We start from the raw sequence: 26,607 nt of genomic DNA on the forward strand, positions 1-26,607 counted from the left end.
TATGTCCGTGTGTCTCTGGCATCTTTCTGTCCGGGGAATTTTTGTCAGGAGAAGAGTGGCGGCTCCAGAGTGTGAGGTGAGGGCAGAGGGCTGCGGGTCTGGGGTGGGCTGCGGGGGGGGGGGGAGATGTGCAGGGCAAGAGGGGGTCACTGAAGGCTCCAGGATGTGTCGACGATGCACGGAGTGCTGGGGGTGTAGTGCCTTGTGGGGGTTGGATGGCGCTGGAGGGATCTAGCCGGATGCGGGGTCCTCTCGTGGCTGAGAGTGCTGCAGGAGCCAGGCAGTGCGGGGCAGTGTGCGGCCCCCCCCTCGGCAGGAGATGTGCGGGGGAGGGCGCATCCTGCATCAAGGCGGCAGTAGTGAAGGAGTAGGGGCAGGGGAGGGGTGATTAGCCAGGGAGGGGGGGGTGACAACGGGAGGGGGGGCAGAAACGCAGAAGCGCTGAAAATATCGCAGGGCTGGGACAGAGTCCGTGTAACTGGCAGATCCCGGCTTCCAATGTTACTGAGGTAGCTCAGCGGGATATGTACACAGAGCTATACACACACACACAGAGCTCCTCCTCTACACACATTGACAGGCTTTGTATACACAGCTACATACACACACAGCTACAGACATGCACAGTTACACACACACACACAGTATTATACATACATAGCATCACACATACATAGCATTACACACAGACAGCATCACTCAGCTCCTGGACACATCTGCACACATACACAGCTACAGACCCACACATACACATAGCATAATACACATATAGCATCACACACACATACACAGCATCACTTAGCTCTTGTACACATAGCTGCACACATACACAGGTACGCACAGTCCGTCAGCCTGCACTCACAGCCTGCACTCACAGCCTGCACTCAGTCTCACAGGCACGAAAACGGAGGCACAAGCAGGCAACAGAGTCACGGCACGAAAACGGAGGCACAAGCAGGCAACAGGGAGACACGAAAACAGAGGCACAAGCAGGCAACAGGGAGACACGAATTGTAACTTTAAATAAAAGCAACCTTTTTCACCGATGTGTCTGTGTGTATTTATTTATTTAATTCTATGTCCGTGTGTCTCTGGCATCTTTCTGTCCGGGGAATTTTTGTCAGTAGAAGAGTGGCGGCTCCAGAGAGTGAGGTGAGGGCAGAGGGCTGCGGGTCTGGGGTGGGCTGCGGGGGGGGGGAGATGTGCAGGGCAAGAGGGGGTCACTGAAGGCTCCAGGATGTGTCGACGATGCACGGAGTGCTGGGGGTGTAGTGCCTTGTGGGGGTTGGATGGCGCTGGAGGGATCTAGCCGGATGCGGGGTCCTCTCCTGGCTGAGAGTGCTGCAGGAACCAGGCAGTGCGGGGCAGTGTGCGGCCCCCCCCTCGGCAGGAGATGTGCGGGGGAGGGCGCATCCTGCATCAAGGCGGCAGTAGTGAAGGAGTAGGGGAGGGGTGATTAGCCAGGGAGGGGGGGGGGTGACAACGGGAGGGGGGCAGAAACGCAGAAGCGCTGAAAATATCGCAGGGCTGGGAGAGAGTCCGTGTAACTGGCAGATCCCGGCCTCCAATGTTACTGAGGTAGCTCAGCGGGTTAACGCGGCTCCTTCTCGTAACTGTACATGGTAAAGGGCCATGTTCACACCCTGAAGGGGCTGCTTTGTGCTTCGGTACAAAGCGCCCCATTGCGTGGGAATAGAGCCTTTCTTCACGGCATCCAAACCAGGAGAGCGGGAGGGGGGAGAGCGGGAGGGGGGACGGCGGCGGGAGGAGGGACACGGAGAACCTGAAAACTCACCGGACTGCTCCCAGGAGGCGGCGGGGGCGCTTGCGGTGTCCTTCCTCTGCCGGGGCCTGGGCTCTCTTCTCGGGTGCCGCGGGCGGGGCTCTCCTGCACCGGGGCCTCGCTGGCAGCCGCACTCCTTTCTCCTGGGCACTTTTCCCCTGGCATAGAAAGAGCGGCGGCGGGACTTCCGGCTTGCTTGCGGCCCGGCCGGACCAGATTCGGGGGCGTTCCCGGCTTTCGGCTGACGTCGCGTGACGTCGGCAAAAGCCAAAGAATCTCGGGAACGCCCCCGAATCTGGTCCGGCATTGACGGACAGGCCCCTCGTCCAATGGCTAGGCTCCATTTATGGAGCCAGCCAATGAATGACGAGGGCCGACCCAAAGCCACACTACAGTTCTCATCAGGTTTTCGCCTGCGCGAAAAAGATGCGCAGAGCGCATCTTTTCGCCAGGCAAAACCTAAAAAAGTAATGTCTCAATCACAACGTGATCAGTAAAAGGACAGCAATCAAGCTGAAATAATCAGTACTTGCTACATGCTTTCGCCAAACAAAGAGGAAGTGAAGCCAGCACACACTGGTCAAATAGAAGGCAGCAAATAAGAGTGACAAGGAAGCCAACAAATGTTAAGCAATAGGCGGGCTTCGAACTCCTTTTTGTATTCAATATCTCCCACAAGCGAGAACACATGCTGTACATTCCCTATCAGCAGAAGAGCCCTAAAAAAGAGTACGGTTATTGTAAAGGAAGAAGAACCGGTTAGGGTTTAATACATACCTACATATGTAACACAAATGAAATGACAAAGATTGTCATTTTTTTTAACTCTAATTTTTTTTCACAGTGATATATGTTACCCACAGCTGTTTACCTCTATTTTTTTCAAATAATCTTTTTGAACTCAATTTGTTTGCAAACAATCTGAAAAGCGACTGAATTTTGATATTCATTGACTCCACTAACCATGACTAAGTAATCGTTTGCAACATCTAGCATCTTGCCGATTCAGTAAATTAATCCTTTGCTTCTTTACATCTACTGGACACCAACATTATTCTTCTAAGCACATTCTCAAAAGCAGCTTCCTTTCTCCTGCCCCACACGTCATCATTCCGCGCTCCCTGCAAGCATTAAACCATACAATATGATTAGTCTTACATTTCCTCTGGTAATAACATGAGGAACCACGGCGATTATATTAACTGAAAATGAGCCTGGTTCTGATTAGGCTCAGCCATGATTGGGTGAGAAGTGACTCCCCGGGGGCCCTATTTATCCCGGGTTCTTTCCACTGACAGCAGGTCTTGCATTAACTAGGCCCTGGCGCTGACTGGAAGCCGCCTGGTCAGGGCACTGACAGGCTTCCCAGCAATGTTCTTTTCCGTTTCTTCCCCAGGCTTCGTCGATCACATATTTGTGTGCCTGTTTTTGGTGGTTTGAAAAGTCTTTGCAGTTCCTTTCCATGCTTGAAATGGTTTCTGTTAATGCTATTATTGCACCCTTCAGTTTCTGGGCGAAATTGGTTTTTAAATTGGAGTAAAAGCGTCAAATTCGGCAGTTTAAGTAATTCGGTTCATCTGGTGGCCAGCTATGTTAACAATCACACATCGTATGCCAGCACTTACACGAGATGAAAGGAACCTCGGGGGGCGATGGCGCTGCATTTTACAAGCAGAGTGAAGATGCAGTTGCACTTCTCTGTTTCATCGTTTCATTCGATGAAACAGTAAACTATTTTTAGTGGAATCGGAAAGCACTCGAGCACCAATTTAAAACTAATGTTTCGGAGCATTTACTCGAGAAATCGAAAGCAGCTGTTGATTCAGAGCAGGGAGTTTGCAAATGACGGCAACCCATGCGTTCTATTTCTGTGTGCTACGCAGGGCAAAACAGTACTGCAGGAGTATCAATAACCTGAACATCTCTGCGACTTCAGTGAGCTGGCTGCTCTTCAAAGAGCATCTTCAATTCAATGCACCTTTCCCTGTAGTGTGGTAAAGCTTTGGGTCACGCGCCACTGATTTAAAGAGCCCCATTTTTGAATGGCTAGCTCAATGAACACAATTGACGTTAAGAGAACTCTGCTAAGTGACCTACTGCTTTGCCTTCATGATATTTTGGAACATCACTGCTAGCACCACTTTCCTGGTTTGACACTTTTGGCCGCCCCTGGAGCAAGATGGTGACAGATTGCCTTAAATAGGTGTGAGATGCTCTGGCTAGGTTACACTGCTGGGCCATCCACCCCCATGACTTCTCATCCAAATACTGACATCTCCCACCATTCCAGGTGACGTTTGAGACTGATATGTGGTTTATGCCTTGGTTATACACCAGAGACTTAGGGCCTTAGTTTGAATTTGGCTGACAGGATACCCCATCACAAACATGACAGACATCTCGGGGTATAATTCCAAGGGATGGCACCATCAGAATGTCACTTTTAGTGGTGTTCTGATGGCACTATGCCCCTCTCCATATTTACAAAGCGACACTAACGTCACATTGTAAATACGACTCCTTTACACGCATCACTTTGGGTGAAAAGGGCATGCAATGGGTGTTGCTGTGGGCGTGCCACCGCAATGCCCATTGCATTTTGACGCTGTCCCAAATTTGCAAGTATGTGTAAATCTGAGGTAGGGCTAAAAACTAATGCCATGCAAGGCGCAATGAGGGAAAATACTTGTATTTCCCACGTTTTTGCTTTTTCTGTGTGCTGCATTCTGCAGCAAATATAGAAAGTGCAAAACACCATTAATGATTGTTTATGTGCAGGAAGGTTTCCCTTCCTGCACATAAAGAATCATTAAATATTATGATATGCTACTTCTACGTGTGCTGCAGAATGGAGCACACATAGAAGTAACAATTGCCATTAATGATTGTCTATGTGCAGGAAGGGACACCTCCCTGAACATAAACTATCATTTCCTGCAATGCAGGCACCCTTGCACTATGATGCAAGAGTACCTGCATTGGCGCTAGGCAGCTAATTTTAGCACCACGCAGGGGGTGAAAGTGAATCAAGGTAATTCCCCTTTTATATAACTTACTTGCGATAATTCCCTTCTTAATTTGTGTAAACATTGTTTAAAAATGAGATGCGTCCCTTAAGACCTCATACCAAAATGAATGATGATTGAAACAGTGCCTCATGGGGAGTTTCACCATTAACCATCCCCCTTTGGCTGCTCAGTCATATAAACAAGGTGAATTTCACGGTGTTTGTGTTATACAAGGGTTCCCACCCTGAACTATGCAACTTTGTCTTTGAGGTTGTAGGAGTTGTGAATTTGAGTGTAGGTGGAGTGTCAATGTGCATCACATACATACTAGGGAAGGAAACCAACCTGGAAAGAAACCTATTAAGAGTGATGCTGGTGTTGTCCTTCAGGAGAGACATTGTGAATTAAAGTGTGAACCCTTGGAGGGACAGACAGAAGCCCAGCAAGAGCTTCACTGTGCGAGCAGCCCCTTTGTTGGTGAGCTGCAACTGAACAAAATTACATGAACAACGAAAAACAATAACAATAAAGTTAGTTGTTGGACAAGAAGTTCTTCCCATCTTTCTTGAAGGGCTGTAGTGGTATTCTACAAGACAAAGAGCTACCTAAAGATATACTTTAGATAACTTGGCATTAAGGTTTGTATGCTTAGCTGTAATAGTGAATGGATAATCACCAGTAATATCTCTGTGTAAGCAATTATCTGTCCTGTGCTGTTAAACTGGTAATTCCTAAAATCTAAAATGCACTTAAAAAGAGTATCTCAAGTATACATTAGCATTTTTCCCTGTCGTTGAATAACTACCTTAAGCTTTGTCACTGCACACTCTCTTAAGGAAAATTAGTTACAGTTACTACTTGACTTTTAAATAGCAAAACAATATTCTTAATATTCGGTTGTTGTCGATTTTTAGTGATTCATATGTGCATTTTAGAACTATTATACGTTGTGCATAACACTTGTATAAACATGTGCAATGTTTCCAGTCTAATAATCCTTCCTGTCCCATTGAGGGAAACTGAAACAGTTGATATAATGTAACAACCCCAAACCTTAGCATAGTTCAAATAAATGTTCAATAAATAGTTCAAAGATTATGTTCATCAACAACAGAACATTTCTGAATGTTTCCAATGCCCATCAATCCAAATCCGAAGAAAGCAACGGTTTTGGCACGGGAAATCCAAGATCCGTTTAAGGAAAGCCTGGCTGCAGCAACATTGTATCATGATTGTCTAGCACAGACACAATGAAATGCAAGGGCATTTAGATGATAGGCAGCATGCTTCTGTGTAGTGCGTTCTCTGCATGTGTGCAGGCTCAGCCCAGACAGCACCAACACTCCAGTATTAGGGTCAGCATTTGCTTTGCCAAGCAGGAAACTTTTTTGTTTTGTTAAGTAGCAGCGACCATTAAAGAGACAGATGCCTGCTTTTGAGACAAAAGATTCCTGTATGAGAACACATCAAGGAGGGAATGAGGAGGGGAATGCATATTTCAAGCCAGAGCTAATTATACTATTTGATTGGATGCTCTGTGGATACTTCGAACACACCATGTTGACAACTTTCTCATTAAGTTTAGCAACTTTATTCAATCTGTTCGTAAATTCGTTCTATACAATGTATTTTCCCTGTGATGTTTAGCTGGTTTTGCAATGATAGTTACAAATGTTACGTACCAAAATAATGGTGTTTTCTGATATATTAGTATCAAATTGAATATCTTGGGCAAATCTGGTGTCTACAGATGCAGGAATATTCAACACATTTCAAAATGAAATCCATCTGTACATAAGGAGGTGATATTGGATCTCTATTACAGGGTATATAATAGTGGCATTTACAATCTTGGATGGCCCTCCAGTCAAAGAGCTTTCACTCTTGATCTACTGATCACACTTTTCATGTTCCCAGTAAGCGACCAAGTCTGCCTATTAGGAAAAATATCAATTTTCATATATGATCAGCATATGCATGATGACTCATATGCATATACAAATGTTTCCTGTATTCTGTAGGGCTAGGGAAGTGTCAGTCTTCTGGGTGAGAATCCAAAAATCATCTGTCAAGTGGTCGTGAAAACCTTCTCAGATTGTGACCAATGTTACTCGTCCCGTATTGCTTTCTTGAAAGTCTTTGAATAACAACATACTCCTAATGTCACCGGCTGTAAGACAGTGCTGCAAGTGATCCTTCTTGATGAAGCTGAAATATTGATTCATAATGTACACATCAGGTAATGATGTGTGGGAGGCAGTTGTTGATATAAGGTAGGTGAAGAAAGTCATGTTGCAGGTTAGATATTAGTTCTGTTTTTGACTTCAATGGGCAGGTGGTTGCAGCTGCAATCGCACCTGAGATGACTCCTGCAAGACTAAGTTAAATGCATTTTGGGCTATTACAATAGCTGTAATTCAGAGTGCTTTTGGCCAAAGGCCTTCATCACACATGTACAGGTAATTCTGATGAAACCCATAACAAAAGTTACTAGACCCATCAGCATTAGGAGGTCTGGGAAAGACCACAGACCTGTTTTGTTTCTCGTGGAGCTACTGGCTGTTTCAAAACAGCTGAAGGTTCGGGGGATAACTGTTGGGGCTAATGTGGATTAACCGGATGAATTGGATTTGGATTTACCAGTCCCTCAGTAATTCCACATTTCTCAATGAGCCCTCACAATTCCACTCAGACTCCTAGCAAAAATAATACCAGAGAAGAACAATAAAAATATAGAGCAGATCTTTCAGGAATGTCCATGCAATGTTTGAAGGATTCGTTTTTGGTATATTTAATTAATTCATAGATGCACAGAAATCAGTTGCCAGAGAAATAGCCATGATGTGTTTTGTTCACAAGAACTTTGTCATTCGCTATTCTTTGCAGTGCCAATGGTCAATTTTGTGTACAAGAACTCAAGGTATGGGAAAAATCCAAGGAGGATTAATATATATATGTCAGAATGTGTAAGAAGCACATCTGTACCGGCCAAGTACAGTGGAAGATAAATAAAATCAGAAATGTATCTTTGCAGCTGGAAGGCACTGCATGCTCCATGAGCGATTGGGTCCAAAGGGCTGTGATAGAGCGAATGGTCAGATAGCATTATAATGCTGTATGGTGGTGCATAGCAGATGTTTGTGACACAAATTGAGAATATAATTTAGACATATTCTTTTCTCTGAGATGTGCAACTTTCTTGTCTTGAATTGCTACCGTAGTAATAGTTGCCACGTAGAGTACCATGCACTTAACAGGACTCCATTAACAGATTTAACAGGACTCCATTAACATTAACTCAGGGAGTGCTGACTTACATGGAGGTTTCAGGAATGCATATACAGGAGCAAGTACATAAAAATCGTATTGAGAAAACTGTGATGTGAGGTGAGAACATAAACGCAGAGTCATTAGGGAGTGAAAAACAACAGATGGGTAAGGAGAAGAAGCAATAGTGATTATAAAGAATGACTGAATCAAGATAGGATAGAAAATATAATGAAGACGAATTACACAATGAACTATGAGAGAAGCAAAGAATGTATCAGACATAAAAGAAAATGTAGAAGTTTGAGGTGTTACAGATAGGGGAGCTACAGAGTAAGAGAGTAAGAGAGGCGAAATCAAGAAAGAACAGTAAATAAAACAAAATGATATTACAGCGGCGTCACTAGTGGGGTGCGGAGGGTGCGGACCACACCGGGTGACACCATTTGATGGGGTGACACTGTGCAGTCCCACCCAGTATCATGCATCAGGTGTGTGACAGTCACGCATTTAAAAAACTCGTGCTGACTTGGGTGCCAGCTCTGCTGCTCCCGGGCCCTGCAGGCTCACTTGCCAGCAGCTGGCTCAGATAGTTAATAAACAGTTAAATCTCTCTGGCTCTGAGAGTCAGTGAGGTGCTACAATGTTAGAATCTGCGTCGGACTGCCTGGCTAGATTCAATGCCCATGGCGCGGCTGTGGCGCCGAGGGGGGATTATAATCGGATGTGATCTCACATCCAGCTGCCTGAACACAGGAAGTGAGGTCCCTGGTCGTCAGAAGCGGCGGGGTACTCGAGAGAGACAGTGAGTTGAGCTGCTGCCTTAGGTGGTGGTGGTAATCATGAGTCCCGTGGATCGTGTCGCAACCGGCGGGTACTGGTAACACACTAGCATTCTTAAAACCTACGGCTGGTTAGGATCAAGGTCGTGTGACGGTTTGTTGTTTATTGTTATTAATTGTTGATATGGAGAGTAAGTGAAAAGAGAAAGGTCAGGTTAAGTCTAGGAGGTCCTAGGAAAGGTGTAAGAGCAGAGAGAAACGGGAAAATAATTTTTTTAATGAGAAGGAACGGATACAGCTTGGTGCTGTTACAGGCTGGCCGTGAAGAAAGGCACTAGAGCTCTATAGTTAAGGATTTGTTTATTAAGTACCTGTTAGAAATGTTTAGCATTAAGGAAAGGGAAGGAAATGTTCAACTTTAAGGGGAGGATAACGGTGAGGAGGGGGGCTAGAATTGATGTTATTACAGTGTTAGAGTGACAGGGTGTACGGCTAAAGCAAAGGGTGATGTGTTGGAATCTTTGATTGCTTCAAGATATATCTGCCTTTTTCATAAATAAAAGTATTGAGGGGCTTCCCATCCCTATGCCATACAAGACCAGTCACGTTGTTTATTGTCGGATGTGACCCGTGCCAGCTGAGCCAGGGGCGTAGTTGCCATAGTCCAGCCAGTGCAACTGTACATTTGGCGCTGGGGCCCAAAAGAGGGTAGGGGCCCTCGCCTTCCTGCACGAGCTGCTGTTTACGAGCACTCAATTCACTTCGCCGTTGGGCGTCTTCTGTCTGTATTCTCTGTCTGTGGCTCTGCAGAAGGACCTTAATTTCAGCGTATTGTTTGTTTTTCTAAGGGCTCGAAGATGGCGCATTGCCGTCATTGACAGGCTCAGCCGGATGGGAGTAGCTGGCAGTTGTAACTCATAATGCAGGGCCACTTTGCCTCGGGAGTAAACTGCCTGGCTAGTTGATTGTAAGTGCCTGCTGAAAGTTTGTATAAAATTAAAATAATCATTAGAAGCGGCAGAGATGAATTGAGCAAAAACTCCGTCCAGCCAGTAGTAGGCCGATCTTAAGAGTCTTGTTACTCTGATCCCTGTGCCCTGTCGGGAGAGGGCGGAGATGTACATTGGGCAGCGGTGCAAAGCCTACCACTGCAGCCAGCAAAGTTAAACATGGAAAACAACCCTTCGTGTTAAAAGGTCACTTTCGTGAGTGTCAGCGACGCCATCAAACACTGGGACATCCTGGAACAATATTATTGGCGTTTGTATGTGATTCTGACCAGAGTAGGCACAGTTAGCTGTATTTTCCTTTCTCTCTATGGGCTCATTAAGCGAGCATGAAATCTCAGCGGCGCTGGCTGCGGGTGAGTACAAACAGCACCCCTTGGTGACAGCCTCGCTGTGACGCACTCGACTGGACCGGGCATGTTCATTCAGTAAAACCCTCTGGTCAGAAGTTGAACACTAGGTCCTTGTTGTACTTGTACATATTTCATGTTTAGTTGTTCACTTCACATTAACCTTATTCTGAGGTCTCTCATCTCAACGCCCTGTATTGTCCAATCACACATAACCCACGTTAAGATGTCACATCATACCTGTTCATGTGTATTAATTTGATGTTATGGAATGATGGTGTAGATTTGAATTGGACAGGAGCAGTTCGTTTTACTTTCACCTGTGGGTGGGCCTTATTCTTGTTATTTATGTCATAAATAACTTTATGACACCTCGACTACGTGTTTCAACAATTTGGCGTCAAGTTATTGGCAATGCCCACAGGTCCTAGTAATCATTCCAGAGGCTCTGCGGAATTCTAGGGTCCAAATTCAGTGCACTGTCTACTGGAGCGGTGTGATGCCAGTCCAGGCGGTTTAACCTTCCATTCACGTAATTGCACACAGAATCGCTCCCCTGCAGAATCTGTACCAGGAGCAGGCCCCTCCAAATGTCTTTCAAAAAGTGAATATGCTGTTCTGTATATATTGAAAGAATATTGGGCACATTCTAGGCCAGAAGGTAGAATAACATGGTGCGGAAATTAAACATGCATATTAGCAAAACACCGACACACGTGAAGTTGTTCCACACAATTCTTTAAAATACACAGTCTATAGAGTGGGCTTTGACTAGCCAAGGAGTAGTTCTGTCTCGCCTCATGCTATTTATTGGCTGTATCATACTGCCTCCTATGGGGTGCTTGAATTTCAGTGAACGAGGGACTATACTATGTCACAAAAGCACACAGAATCATCACCCATAGGATTCTTTATCATGTCTGCAGACTTTGCAGACAGCCACACCCATACACTGCGTCATCACATATAGCATTCTTTATTTCATAGATGCATACTATGCAGAATGCCACTCACATCATCCTCGCATATAACATTCTATATTTCATACATTATTATTTCAAACCTGCATCCTATACAGAGAGTCACACACGTACATTTATATGTTCACGCATACACATAAGCACACCATCCACCTGCTTAAAACCAAACAAGCGTTGGCAAAGCCAGTACTTCTGGCTTTAATGTGGAAATACATGGAAACAGACTGCTACGCACTAAGTTCCTTGCTCTTGCTTTGCTAGGACTACTCCCACGTGTGCAAACTTCCAGCACCTGTCTGCAGCCAGGGATCGTGACAGACACTTAGCGCCAACCATCGACAGCAGCTAGGTTTTATTTTAGCATCTGCAACCCCAGTGACTCAGAGACATGCTTGTGTAGAAAATTAAACCGGTTAACCCTGCTACATTGATATAAATGTTTATGTTATGTCGAAGTTTTTGTGTACTGGCGGTTGGCTCGTGACGATTTACTATCGCAAAGGGTTAATCCCTGCTGGATAGTCAGAACGTGTATGTGTACAATGAGTCATGCTGTATATTCGCAAACTGTATTTTATGAGGTTTGATGATACCTGTGAGTTACTATTCTCACAGAGATAGTTTATTTTACTTGTGTAACTTGTACTTTTGTATAACTATGTTTGAATAGGTGCGTGCTCGGGTACGGGGGCTCATCGGGCGCGGGGTGGGAGCTCATATTAAACCGGCCGGGCCAGCGGGGAAGCTCACCTAATTTCGCTGTTTGCACCTTAAGTAAAGAGCCTGCATCGGGCTGCCTGCCTTTGAATTCTGCCTTCTCCGGGGACGGTGTTTCCCAAATCCCGCTCCCTCACAAACCGCAAACGCCACATTGTGTATCCTAGCAAGGGTCTCTTACCACCCCTGAATTGTTTTCTGGCTCCAGGGGTAAGTCGTGAGGGGGTGACACCATGAGTTACCGCACTGAGTCACACCAACCCTAGTGACGCCACTGGGATATTATACAATGGGCTATGGGAGAAACAATGAATATATAACAGTTTAGGGAGTGAAAGAGTATTGAAGAGGTAAATCAAAAATAAAAGGGGAAGAAGGCAAAAGGAGGTAGGTGAAGGAGTTGAGGAATTAATAAATAATGAAGAAGTAACCAAAATAGAGTACCCGAAGAATATGAAAATGTTCAGAGATGCAAGTTTATGAATCCAATTTGGATTTGCCTTTAAAAATGCATTTTAAAATCATTTTTGAATGTTACTAGAGAAGTATCGAAGCAGGATGCAGGAAGGAGGGATTTTCAAATTCTGGTCGCGCATCTGTAATGCAATTGAGCCAGATTATACTCCTTTTTTTTAATGCTGATGGTTCCAAGGGAAATGTTTTAGTGCTAATTAGAGACCACTGGGCTCCAGAGGTTTTACATTTTTTGACTTTTTGATCAGGTATTGGGAAGTGCCTGTATAAGACTTTGTGAAGGATACAGATGGGCTGATTACGATGAGTGTCAGAAAGCCTCCGACCTCAGGTCGGAGACTTTCCAACACTCATCTTCGGTTTCACTTCTGACCGCCTAATTACAATCTAGGCAGTCGGAATTGAAACCGGCCAGTCAGTCTGGCTGGACTCCAACAGGCTCAAGGAGCCTGTTGGCCATTCAGAGACCGGCTTGCAATCCCAATGGATGGCATATCCGCCTTCAGGATTACGATGCTCGAATTCGGACAGGCTTTCCATGCCGGACTTTCTGACATGGAAAGCCTGTGAAAAGTGAGTTTGGGGGCCTCTAGCAGGGCACTCTTCTCCTTGTGGCCTCAGTTGGGGGCAAGGAAGCACTTATGGTGCTTCCCTGTTGATCCCTGCACTCTGTGGCAGGTCCCTTGTGGTCCTGCCACACAGTGCAGGGATGAACACAATCTCCCATTTCTCAATGTGAGCTTGTGCTACAGCCAGTTTACGGTTGTAGCACAAGCTCCCATTAAGAAATGGGAGTATGCGACCACATCATGTGTGGTCATTTTGTAATTGTGGTGTCAGAAGTCGGCCGGTCCTGAGACCCTGACGGTGTCAGCCAGAGGCAACTCCGACCGACATCGTAATAAGGCCCAGACTTTCTTGCAGATTGATCTAGCTTCAATGTGGATTGAATCTCTAAACAGAACCACTACAATCAAATTGGGCTGGACTGGGTACTCAAAGCAGCCTTGGCAGTTTTGTCAGACCAGCCCCTGAAGGGGGGTGGGGTGCATGTTTGAAGCACTGCTGCGTTTGTTACTCGGGGCGATATTGCAGCACTGCTGCAGAACCGACCCCCAGGAACAAAATCAACACTCACTGCTGTAAACCTGGACCCCACCCTTCCAGATTCATGGGCAAACGCCTCATTCCCGGTCTGCCCAGTCCAGCCCTGCATTCAAAGCTGTCCCCAGTAGTTCATAGTGCACTTTTGGTATGCAGATTAAGAGGAATTTGCCTTCAGCAAGCCTTCACAGAACAAGGGACTATGGCATGAAGGAAGACACATCCTCTATTATATAGGTGTATGCGTGGCAGTAAGGGAGGGGGCTCATGCTAGACTGGCGTTGGTTAGCACAGCGACCTTCTTTCATATATTGCTCTGTTTCAAGCTCATATTGGTTGATTCTAAGACATCTTGCAGCAACAGAGAACAAATACATGCTAATTATAGCTTAAGAACAAATATGAAAGATATTTGCACTTCCTGCTCAGGGCCCACCTGCTGCAGCAATTGAAGAACAAATGGTGAAAGTCGAAGACCTGCTTCGGAAGACAGCTGCTTTCTCCCCTGTAAAGTGCGTACTCCAGCTAAATATTGAACTGTGGGATCTGGCTGATTTCAGTGCAAGAAGAAACTGCGCACCTGTCAGTTCTTGGCAAGCAGGGACGGTAAAACTGCTCACTTTGTTTTCCCTCGTAGCCTCACTGACACATTTCTCTGGCTACACTTCCCTCTCCATCACCCCCCCTCAAAGACTTCGTTTCTTCCCTATAGACATGGAGGACTTCAACAGTTTCTCTCCGGCTTCTCATAAATTGCCTCCTTTACAAAAGCGCCATTTATATGTCAGGAGCAATCTGATGTTTTTGCTCTGATGTCTTTTGATTGTTTTTTCGGTTTTCCTTTCACGCCAAATTCTAAAACGGCAACCTAGTGATAGTCTGAGATTTCTACAGAAAACACGTGGAACAAATCATAATACATCTGGATGTGCCTCCGATTACAAACAGGAAGAGTCTCTTTCTGGAAATATTGCATTTGAAAGATTCCTTTAATGCCTTAAGGCCCACTTTATCATGTAAGAATATCTTCACAGCCCCTGTGTCACAGAGCACATACATCAAAAGGACAGGGACAAAGCTATTATACACTAGAGCACATATAATCCCTTAATTCAAGTGGCAGCTGGAGTACAGGAGCACCCGCTTGCATCACTCTTGAACCTACACTGCATTACCTAAATAGCTTGTGTAAGAATGAAAGTGTTTAGCCATTTGTCCAGCGGTAACATTTTTACTATTTTTCCCTCCTCTTAGTTTTTGTATTTTTGTAACCGATTATGGGTCCTTTTATCCTAGGAGATCCCTCAAACTGCAAATATGGTGCTCCACTGGGTCACCCTTGGAAAGCCCAGAGATTTGGAATCCCCTACATTGATCCTAAAATTTCAGAGAGTAGCCATCCTCCATTTCCTTTGCACAGTTACTGGCTGTTGCCAGTTTTATGGGTCTTTAATTGCAGTGGCTGCAACCCATGGTGATGTCACTCATCTCCACCATTCACAGTGTTATCATTTCAGGTGTTCAGTGATGGTATTAAAGATGCCATAGAACATGTCATAAGTGATGTAATATGTGAGGTAATTAGAAGCCTATGGTAAGGGGGCGAGTTATACTTACTTTCAGGAACAAGTTATAGCTACTTGAGATTACGATAATGAGAATTTTAGTGGTTTTGTTAGTTTAAAACGGTATGTTTTAACTGCCATTTTCACCCTGTAACTCTTACTTTTTTCAGTGAATTTCTAAGGTTTTTAAAAAATTTATTGCAAAGCAAGATATTATTATGATACCTAACTATAATGTTATGGCAACCTTTGTTTTTTTCACTGAATGTCTGGGAATATTTTTAAATTAAAGTAATATTTTATTACTATACATTACACCAACCCCACACCTTTGGCGGGCACAGTTTGGGGTTGGCCAGGCCCTGAGTACAATGACTGGGCAGCAAATCCCTCAGTGATCATGTCCTTTGGCGCTCAGTCCCCCGCTGTGAGCAGTTAATGCAGGGCTTGGAGCCCAAACCCCTGTGGTCACGCACACCTGGCAATGTGATTTTACAGTATAAAGGGTGTCATTTTAGGTAAGGCAGACCCACTGACTGTATCTAGGGATCACAACACCAAGATATGAAAAGTGGGGCCATTGGCTTTAAGAAGGGACTAGCATATGAATATATTTAAAGCATACCTATTATCTTCGTCAAAAAGCCACTAATATTTGTAATCTAATGTACTCTATATCAATTCACACATTGCAATCTTTAATAGAAGTGATTTTCATAATCTTCTCTAAATGAATCCTTATTAAAAAAAATCAATGTCTAGTAATTTTTTTGCTGCAAAATCCACCCCAATGGAACTCTGCACCCCCTGGAGCTCCCCACAACATTGAGAAAATGCTTGGTGGTGCCCTTGCCCTTCTAGGGTCACCATCAGGCTTCAAAGAATATGTTTAATTGCCCTTGCAGGCCATTGTGGGGTGCTCCGTGCAAGGAGCAGTGAATCATAAAGAAGTAGCTCCTGTCGCTCCTTTACTAGTAATTTAATAATTTTTATACTTAAAAAAAAAAGTGTAATCTTTGCTCGAGATGGCGGGGGCGTTAGTTCAGTTACCTTAGGGCACAAGCTATAGTTATTTGAGATAACAATAACAGGCGAAGTTCTCTTGTTTTATATGAGTCAAATGTCCAACTAACTATAACGTCCCTGAAACCTGTTTTTTTTGTGAATTTCTAAGGTTTTGCTAATTCCTAACTATACTGTGCCTGAAACCTATGTTTTTTTCAGTGAATTTCAAAGGTTTTTTAAATGTAAATTTTATATTTTAATGCTTCTAAAACCTATATTTTTTCAAATACTTTAAAAAATATTTTGGAACTCTATTATACTTCTTTTTTTAACTTTAAGAATTATGTAATGTTTTATATCTTCCCCCAAAAATGTGTATATATTTTTTTTCCCCGGAGAAAACTGCACTCCCATACCAGTAGCGTACCAGGCATTGCGTATGCGACAAGTACACACTGCCAGGCCCTGTGTTATGTCACAGACATATAGTGTCATGCCAGGTACGCCATTCCCTCATTTTATTTTGTCTTAAAAGTATATTTAAGTAACTTGAAACAGTATATGAGAACAAGCAATAATATAACATATTAAAAAAAAAATTATATTTCTAACTGTAATAAACGTATATTATGATAAATATATTTGTCAAAATCGCGTCAGGTGCGGCCTCCTTGCCTGCTCGGTGCGCGATTGCCATGTGACCTTAAAAAAAGCATTTAATTGCTTCATAACATTTCCCATTGTAACAGTTTGATGACCCCGCCCATTTTACTCATTCTCCCTACAGCGTTTGATGAGAGACCCCTCTTCTGCTTAAAGAGCTTTTTTGAAAAGTTTTTTTGCTGTGTACACATATTTTATACTACACACAACATGCAACGATCATCTTGATCAATATTCAAGGTCTGTGCATTAGCCTTCCATGTGTGATCGCCATGCATCTCAAACGATACATCAAAAAACAAATATGTGTTACACGATGCCCCTGGTGTGTGTGCACAGTATTGTGCTCCCTTTCGGCCTGGGTATTCCTGGCTTTAGGAAGTATGAGGAGCCACGAGCAGAGTGCACATCCTAGATCACATGAGACAAACAGTAAACAGCAATGTGTAGATTTCTTTTGCTGAACGCTCTGTTGACAGGCTTTACCAATATACTAGTGTGTTATATGTGAGACTTTCAGATTCACATTTGACATGCATAGCTTGACTATAATGAGCGTTATCACTGTGTATGACATAGCCTCACTGCTGATCCTCCATCCGAGCACATTCAAATGTGTACGCATGGCGATAGCAACACTTTCAATAATACCGCACACCATTGACATACGTGTCTGCGCATATCCACAACCTTGATAACGACATGTGATGTTCACCATTCAATCTTGTCAAACACCATCTCATTAGCGATAGTTGTCGCCCTCCCGGCACATGCTACACTAATGTAAATTGCACACTCTGCGAGGTCAAAACTACAAAAGAAACACACATAAGTACACTACCTGCCAGGCAGGAACTGAACAACGCCCAGGTCCCCGGAATAATTATTCATACCCCTACGCTGGACTGGCGTATGCAAGCCCAGACCACTTTGCGTACGTATAAATAAGGTAACCAGGACGCCACACGTCCCTCTTATTCCACACTGACTCAGATGATATGGCCGCATCCACCTCGCATATCACAATGCGCAATACAGAAAAGGGATCCATGAGGTGTACACCGTCCTGGCAATCAACACAGGTTCTAAATTGTGAGCCCTACCGTCCATCGTCTTTGAAAGGGATCTATGAGGTGTACACCATCCTGAAATCATCACTCCACCTGAATTGTGAGCACTGCTGCCCATAGTGTTTGCTCACACAATGACAGCAGGTAAGCAGAGCGGCCTGGGTGCACATGGCCTCCAATTGAGTGCGGTACGGCAAGAGTGGTGGGTTGCATCAACCTGGCTGCGCAGATGCGAACAAACAATGTTGCCGTGTGTAATGATGTGATCTCTGACCTGACTCAGTCTCATCTCTGTCTCATTTTAAAGACCTGCTGGACCGTACTGTAGGCCTGAGTCAGCGGGCGGCGCCACCCTACAAACACCTGTTGGTGTTGCAGGAGGGGTGGGATGCATCACCCTGAGTGCACACATGTGAATAAGTGATGTTGCTGTGCGTAATGGTGTGATCTCTGAACTCATTCAGTCACATGTCTGTCTCATTTTAAGGACCTGCTGGACTGTACTGTAGGCCTGACCTAGCGGGCAGCGCTGCCCTACAGACACGTGACATTGGCTTTTAGGGCACTGTAGTGAGCTCATTACTAAGTGTACATGCACACAGCCTTCCGCCACTGCAGTACACATGCACATTATGCTTCAAGCATGCGCTCTGTTCCTTTCTATATCAATATTCCTATAACATATTATTATTTAACCATGTGAATTCTCAAGCACTCCAACTCCTCTTTGAACCACGATTACCACTAACAGTTGGTAGATTGTACTTCAAAAAGGAAGGATGCACTCAACTCCTGTTTTCTATCAAGCATGAAATAAACCTTCATTTACCTCCAGACATTTCCACCATTAAATTATTTCTTCCTTTTCAGACATTCAATTGATTGGCTCAAGAAGGGTGGAGTGGGAGCACTCCCAGCAATTATGCCCTGGGCATTCTGACGCCTTCCATCGTGGTATCAAGACACCGTCCCTGACCGGAGACCTGGTCTCCTACAGTACAAACCTACCCCTGGCTCGGAGGTTTCACCAACACTTCGTGGGACACACCGGTGGTGGCAGGTGAGCAGTGAAGCCTCGGTGTGCAGGACCTACAATTGAGCACAGTGCGGGGGAAGGGGCTGGGGTGCAGCACCCTGGGTGCACAGGTGCAGGAAAGCGATTTCCCCATAGATAATAATGTAGCACCATATTATCAAAGAACGTCCACAACATTATAGTCACTTTAGCGGCGACAATGGGCTTGATAATATGCCCTTGTGAATTTCCATAGAAGCCCTGGTTCACACCAGAACCTGGGCTTCTATGGGAATTCACAAGGGCACATTATCAAGCCCCTTATCGCCGCTTTAGCAGCAGTTTCCTGCCACTAAAGTGGCAATAATGTGATCACTGTTACTTGATAATATGGCCCCTAATCTCTGGCCTCATGTGTTTCATTTTAAGGACTTGCTGGACCACACTCTTTCTCGTGGACCCCGGCGTCCTAGACAAACGGGTGATGGGAGGGTAAACACTAAGGGCTCTGTGCAGTAGGCCAACACTCTCTCTCCTCCTCCCTCTCTTCTTTTGACTCTCCCTCAACTTCTCCCTTCCACCCACTCCCCCTCCTTCCCATTCTCACTATCGTCCTTTCATTCAGACTACCTTTCTTTACCTCTTCCACATAGCACACATACTTATGTTTCATTTTTGTCTTGCAAGTTTTCTACGCTGCTTCCACTGGAGTCCAGCCCACGTTTTTTATATTATACTGTTTGTTCTATTAAAATTACGTTGCTATTTATCAAATAAATAACTGAGTGTCTAGGTCTTCTTTTTCTGATAACACTTGTCTATAGTTTACTGTGAAAATCATCTGTTTATAGGATATTATGAGGGCAGACCCTTCCAATATTACAGTGCACCTACCAAACATAATCTAACAGGCTATTACACAAATGAAGCCTGGGTAATTCTACAACTGCAAGAGTTCTATGAATGTATCACTTTAAAACACCATGAGTACTGCCCGTGTGATTACAGAACCAATAAGGCACTGCCTAGGACCGCAGAGGCTTCAGGGACTGCCGAGGCCCCCCTGCATATTTAAATAAAGCCCTGGAGTGTGGTGATCCCCGGACTTCAGTTGGCCTCGCACCCCCTGAACAATTAGTAAAGAATACCAGGGAAGGTGGCGGTCCCCTAGGCTGCAACACGTTTCTGTGCCCTTCTGCGCCTAATTTACATGTGACATTAAGATCCCCAGTCCTACAGAGACCCCGCCATATAATAATTGGATTGGCCACGGAACATTAACCACCAGGAGCTTCATTTAAATGAACGGGTGACAACCCACTTTTTTTCTACTTTTTTTCTACTTTTTTTTCTCCATTTTTACCATCCGCATCCCCTCTATTAAAACGATACGAGGTTTTCCTCCTCTCGCTTCAAGTAGTCAAACAAGGATTTGTTATCACAGCCTGGAAGCCATGCACCAGCCCTCTAATAGAAAACACAAATGTCCCGCGAATGCACACCCCGGGACATTGTATGAGCTGTGCCTGAGAGGTCGCCCTCCCTAGGACCATGATGCATTTGTTAGTATAAATGCACACTAACACTACTCACACATGTGTAGTACAGCGACCAGAATGTAGTGAAGAAGCACAAAATCTAAATATATAAATCATACCAGAAGTCGGATGACATAGTTCAATGAGCCAACGACCCTGGCATGAGAAGAAACAGCTACACGAAGAAAACGGGTCTTCAGCACAACGCAAGCAATTTTGAAATATTGGTGAGTGGTGCCTTATCTAAACCTTCTCATACTCCTCACCAAATGTATGTAGTGAAGGGGCAGACAGCAGTGGATCCAATAAGTACATTTATTACATGTAAACAAGACACCTGAAACAGCCACCAACAGGAGCAGACAGCAAAGCAACCATCTTCTCCAGCACCATGAACAAACTCTGCAAGGTTCCCCTCATGACAGCCCTACATTCTAACATTACATACTTAGATTCTAGTAGAATTACATACTAACATTCCTCTATGACTTACATTGGAATACAACGCAGAGCACATAACTTTACAGCAAAGTTCATGGTTTCATCCACAAGTCTTGAGACCGGTAGGGGTAAGTAGTTCGCTTCCCACTCCCTATACTGAATAAACGCAAACTAACATTACTTCCACAGGTATGCTACAGTGCCCAGAGCCAATCCCTTTACAGCAATCACCTCAGTTTCATCCCCAAGTCTTCACACCAGTAGGCGTGAGTACTTCGCTTTCCACTTCCGGGATAGTGTAAACGCACAGTACCAGTCAGTAGTTCGCTTCCCACTCTCTGTATGGTATAAACACCAACAAACACTACTTGCACGCGTATACTACAGTGTCCAGAGCATATCCCTTTACAACAATCTCCTCGATTTCATCCCAAAGTGTTCACACCGCTAGGCGTGAGTACTTTGCTTCCCGCTTCTGGTATACTATAAACACCAATAGCTGTCAGTAGTTCGTTTCCCACTCCCTGTATGATATAAACGCCTACTAACACTACTTGCACATGTATGCTTCAAACACCAGACCACATCACTTTACAGCAATGACCTCACGGTTTAGGCTCTTGGTTTCATACCCGAGTGTAGCACCATATCATATAAGCACCATGTCACTTTGAGCAACACCGCACTTTCAGACCGGTAACAGTGACTACTTCGCTTCACACTCCCCACAAAGCTTACAGTGCTCCTACCTTCCTTTCCTACTTTTTTTGCCCTTTTTCCCCTTACTCGCTTCAACGAAATCACAAAATGGAGGCCAACACTTCCGAGTTGCAACCGCTCGCACACAAAAGCAGCAAGCTCCTGCTCGTAACGCCTTAGGCAACCAGATGGCAGAATTCCCAAATATCTATATCTGTAAATTTTGATATTTCTCAAAAACTACTGAACGGATTTACACCAAATAAACAAAAGCATGCTTTCTACACCAAAACGCTTCTCCCTGCCTCATTTGGGGTAATTCCATTCACCCGTTTAACCTGTTTCCTTGTCTAAAGTTTCCTATGGAAATTAATGTGGAGAAAACATGTTTTGAGACCCCCTTTTATCTCGCCCCCCCCCTTGACGAATCACCATTAAACTTTCAACATAGGAGCTGATGTGAACAAAGAATTAGTTTTAAAAATTTCATGAAGATTCATCAAATGACGCCAAAGTTATGAGCAAAACAAAAAAATGTTCTTCCGATGGAAACTCAGTCCTAACTCTATAACTACCTACTGGCAAGCGCCCGTAGGTAATAAAGAACAAATTAGAATAGTTCCTTCACTCTTTTAGCTTTTAAAACTTCTCTCTTTTACTGTCTTTCTAATTTTCCATATACATTTTTTTTAATATTCAAATACACATAGAATTCAGAAATGCAACGTATTCTATCAACACACTTTCTAGAACATTCTACAACACGTGGAGGTTAAAAGTTCATCAATTTTTTTAAACCTTACGATATTCTTTTGCAACATTTTCTCGAACATTTAATGGCACATTCAGGTTAAAAGTTCACGATTGTTTTAAGTTCGAACACTGCATTCCAAATGCAAGTAGCAGGTGTGGTTGAGTTGTTCAAAATGTATCCTATAATATACACTCCACTTTCAAACTGCTTTTTCTTAAACAATCACAAAGATGCTTTTCCACAAAACGAATGTGAACCCTACTTTTAACCCCTTCCATGCTCATGACGGAATGGTTCCGTCATGAGCGTCGGTTGGCCTGTGCTCATGACGGAACCGTTCCGTCATGAGCCCGTTGGCTCATTAGAACGCTCAGCACAGCGCGAAAATTCGCGCCGCGCTGAAGCGGAGAAAAAACAATGCTTTTCATCTCTCAATCAGGTATCGTTTTGTATCTCTTATTCTACGAAGGAACTGCATGAGCTACAGACATCTTTCCATACCTTCCAGCCATACCTTCAAAATGCTAGTGTGGATCGTAGGACATAGATATGTTTTCTGGTGCAAGAGGTATGCAGAACAGAGACGTATTGTCTGTTTACAAAATGTGGACATTAAATGGTTTGGACAGAGAGGATTGAAGTGGCACCAATTGTAGCCTTTGGTTAAAACCTGTTTGCATCTCCAACACCCTGACCTCGTGATTGTGCACTGTGGTGGAAACTACCTAGGCACTTTGACTGGGGTAGGTTTGGAAATGCTAAGGAAGGACACCTTTGAACAATTGATCTTACTTTTGCTTCAAACTGTCTTTGTATATTCCAATATATGCCAAAGACAGAAGTGGAAATGGTCCAAACAATTTTGACATCAGATTGAAAAATCTCGGAAGAAAGTCAACAAAGCTGTGTCTGCATACCTCAGAGACCACAAAATGGGCTCCATCTACAACAACAACATACGTTTTGATATGGCGGATATTTACAGAAGTGAAGGAGTACACTTCACAAATCAGGGAAACCAAGTTTTGAATCTGTGTATCGGCACTTATATGTAGCTCGAACTAATGAACACAAGTGCTCTTTTTAGAGCCACCCTATAACTTACAACTTAGGCCCGCTATTTTAGGGCCAGATAACGGCAACACCCGGACCCTCGTCAAAATGTATTCTCCACACAGCTATGGTGCAGCTGCCAGACCATCTCACTTTGCTGCACAAACATCTCGCTTTGATCCCCGGCTCTACTCACCCATAGGGGTCAGTAGTTTGCTCTTTACAAATACCTTATTGATTTACCTTTGCACTCCCTATACAACACCACCTAAGCACCATATACAAGTTGAACACGTGTGGCACAGAGCCCAGAGCACATGACATCACAGCATAGCACACATACTTTGGGCTCAAGCTTTCATCCCCGAGTCCAGCAGCAGCTCAATTTAGCAGCATGACACTCTAGGCAATACCTCACTTAATTTCCATACCCCGCACTTTCAGACCGGTAGGGGTCAGTAGGTCAACGGCTTTACCCCGAGTCCATCAGCAGCTCAGCTTACGCCCCCAGCGCCATCAGATCCGTAGGAGTGAGTAGTGTGCATTTTACAAATACCAAATTGATTTGATACGAGCGAATTTACCTTCGCACTCCCTCTATAACAACCCCAAGCACCATACACAAGCTACAATGTTCGAAACAAAAGTTCATCCAAGTAGCTATAACTACATGCTCACACTACTTGGACAGGTATGGCACAGCGGCCAGAGCACATGACTTCACAGCATAGCACACACAGTTTAGGCTCGCGCTTTCCTCCCCGAGTCCGGAAGCAGCTCAGCTATAGCACACCCTAAACACCCCACAGAGGTTACAGTGCTCCTACCCTTCTATTTCCCACTTTTTTTCAACCTTTTTTCCCCTTACTCACTTCAACGCAATCACAAAATGGCGGCCAACACTTCCTAGTTGCAACAGCTCGCACTGCTCGCAGCCAATAAGCAGCAAGCTCGGGCTCGTAACGCCTCAGACAATCAGATTGCCGAATTCCCAAATATCGGCATCTGTAAATTTCAATATTTCTCAAAAACTACTGAACGCATTTACACCAAATAAATAAAAGCGTGCTTTCTAGACCAAGACCCTTCTCCGAGCCAAATTTGGGGTAATTCCGTTTACCCGTTCGACCTGTAGCCTTGTCTAAAGTTTCCTATGGTAATTAATATGGAGAAAACACGTTTTGGGACCCCCTTTTTTCTTTGTCCCCCCTTGACGAATCACCCCCAAACCTTCAACATAGGGGCTGATATCAACAAAGAATTAGTTTTAAAAATTTTGCGACGATTCGTCAATCGGCGCCAAAGTTATTGGGAATAGAATGTTGCGATTTTCCTATGGTAACTAGGTCCTTACTATAACTATCTACTGGCGACCGCCAGTAGGTAATATATATCTATAAATATATATTCACAGAAAAAACACAGGTTTCAGGAACATTATAGTTAGAATTTAGCATTTAAAAACCCTTAGAAATTCACTGAAAAAACCACAGGTTTCAGGGACATTATAGTTAGTTGGACATTTCACTCGTATGAAACCAGAGAAATTCGGCCATTATAGTTAGTTGAGCTAACTATAACTCGCGCCCCCACAATTCACTACTGATGACATCACATATTACATCATTCATGACATGAGCAGTGACATCACTGATGACATCACTGATGACATCATCCAGTGACTGTGTTTCTGTAAAGCTTAAATATGTTATATATATATCTATATATATGAAATATAAATATATATGACAATGTGTATTGAAGAATAAGTTGGTGTATAAGTGTCTGAATGGATGATTTAGTAGGTGCTTGACTGACTATATAAGTGAGTGATTAAAAGTGTCTTACTAAATGCACGGGTTAGTGACTAAACTCTGTGAATGTCTGTATCAGTCTGTCACTTTGTGTGTAAGTGGCTGCATGGGTTGGTGAGTAGCTACACAAGTGTCTATATGGGTTATTGATTGGTTGTCTAAGTATCTGAATGGGTGCCTGAGTGTCTGTGTGGGTGAGTGGGAGTTGCGACTCTGTGCATAGATGTGTGAGTGGATGATTCACTGGGTGTATGGGTTCAAGAGTGCGAAGGGCTGTATGGGTGGGTGAGTGTGTGTATAGCTGTGTTGGTGAGCGAATGGATGTCTCAGTGGTACATGTGTGAGTAACTACAAATGTGAAAGTCAGTATATATGAGTGTTAGAGTATATAAATAACTATATGTGAGAGTGAGTGATTGTGAGAGTGGCTGTATGGATTAGTGTGCTTGTGTCAGTGATTATAGAAGAGAGTAAGTATATGCTAGTATCTGTATGAATAAGTGAAGTTGTGTGTGTAAAACTTTACAGGTGAGTAACTGGGAGTATGATTAGTTATTTGCATGACTGACTAGGTGTGTGAGCAAGTTTATGGGAGAGTGGTGGTGTGTGAGGGTCTGTGAGTAGACCTAGGAATCAGTGAGTAGGTATGTAGTAACTGGTATTGGTTTGTCTATGGTTTTGAGAATGCTAGTGTATATTTTAGAGTGGGTTAAATTAGGGTGTGGGGAGGTGCATCAGACTATCTCATGGATGATGTCATTAGTGATGTCATGTAAGATGTCATCAGTGATGTCACAGACCATGTCATGAATGATGTAATATGTGATGTCATCAGCAGTGTATTGCAGGGGCATGAGTTATAGTTAGCTCATCTAACTATAACAGCTGAATTTCTCAAGTTTTACATGAATGAAATGTCCAACTAACTATAACGTCCCTGAAACCTGTGTTTTTTCAGTGAATTTCTAAGGTTTTTCAAATGCTAATTTCTAACTATAATGTTCTTGAAACCTTTGTTTTTTTAGTGAATTTCAAAAGGTTTTTTAAATGCAAATTTCTAACTATAATGTCTCTGAAACCTGTGTGTTTTTAGTGAATTTCTAAGGATTTTTAAATGATAATTTCTAATTATAAAGTCCCAAAAATACTTGTTATACATTTTTAAAATTTTATAAAATAAAGTGATGTTTTCTCTATTTTAAAATATGCTTTTTCATTAAAAAAATGTTTTAAATTGGATTGTGTACCAGTCATGGCAGTTGCACAAATCTACGAATGTTGCCGCCAGATTGGTTAAGTCGTGTATGATGCGTGTTCAGTATACGATGGGTACTTGGTTCTTGGCCAAGCGTAACGTCACATACATATTTCCAGTGGTCGCACCAGGTGCACAAATCCATTGCAATTCTTTCAGTTTTAAAAGTATATTTATATAACTTTATTATATATATTATACCTAGAGATTATTTAACATAATTGTAAAAATCAAATATTTGTAACTGCAATAAAGATATATTA

General features: G+C 43.7%; 1 long non-coding RNA gene across 1 annotated transcript in view; it reads left to right on the top strand.

Annotated features, from left to right (window-relative positions):
* Positions 1-8,851: 8,851 nt before the first annotated feature.
* LOC144819527 (uncharacterized) overlaps positions 8,852-26,607 on the top strand; it is a 91,856-nt gene continuing 74,100 nt past the window's right edge. The window contains exons 1-2 of the long non-coding RNA XR_013607425.1: positions 8,852-8,932; positions 18,646-18,835. This is a non-coding gene — a long non-coding RNA (uncharacterized LOC144819527). The remainder of the gene's footprint in view (positions 8,933-18,645; positions 18,836-26,607) is intronic.

This window comes from Lissotriton helveticus, chromosome 2_1 (genome assembly GCF_964261635.1).
Source record: "Lissotriton helveticus chromosome 2_1, aLisHel1.1, whole genome shotgun sequence".
Classification (NCBI taxonomy): Eukaryota; Metazoa; Chordata; class Amphibia; order Caudata; family Salamandridae; genus Lissotriton; species Lissotriton helveticus.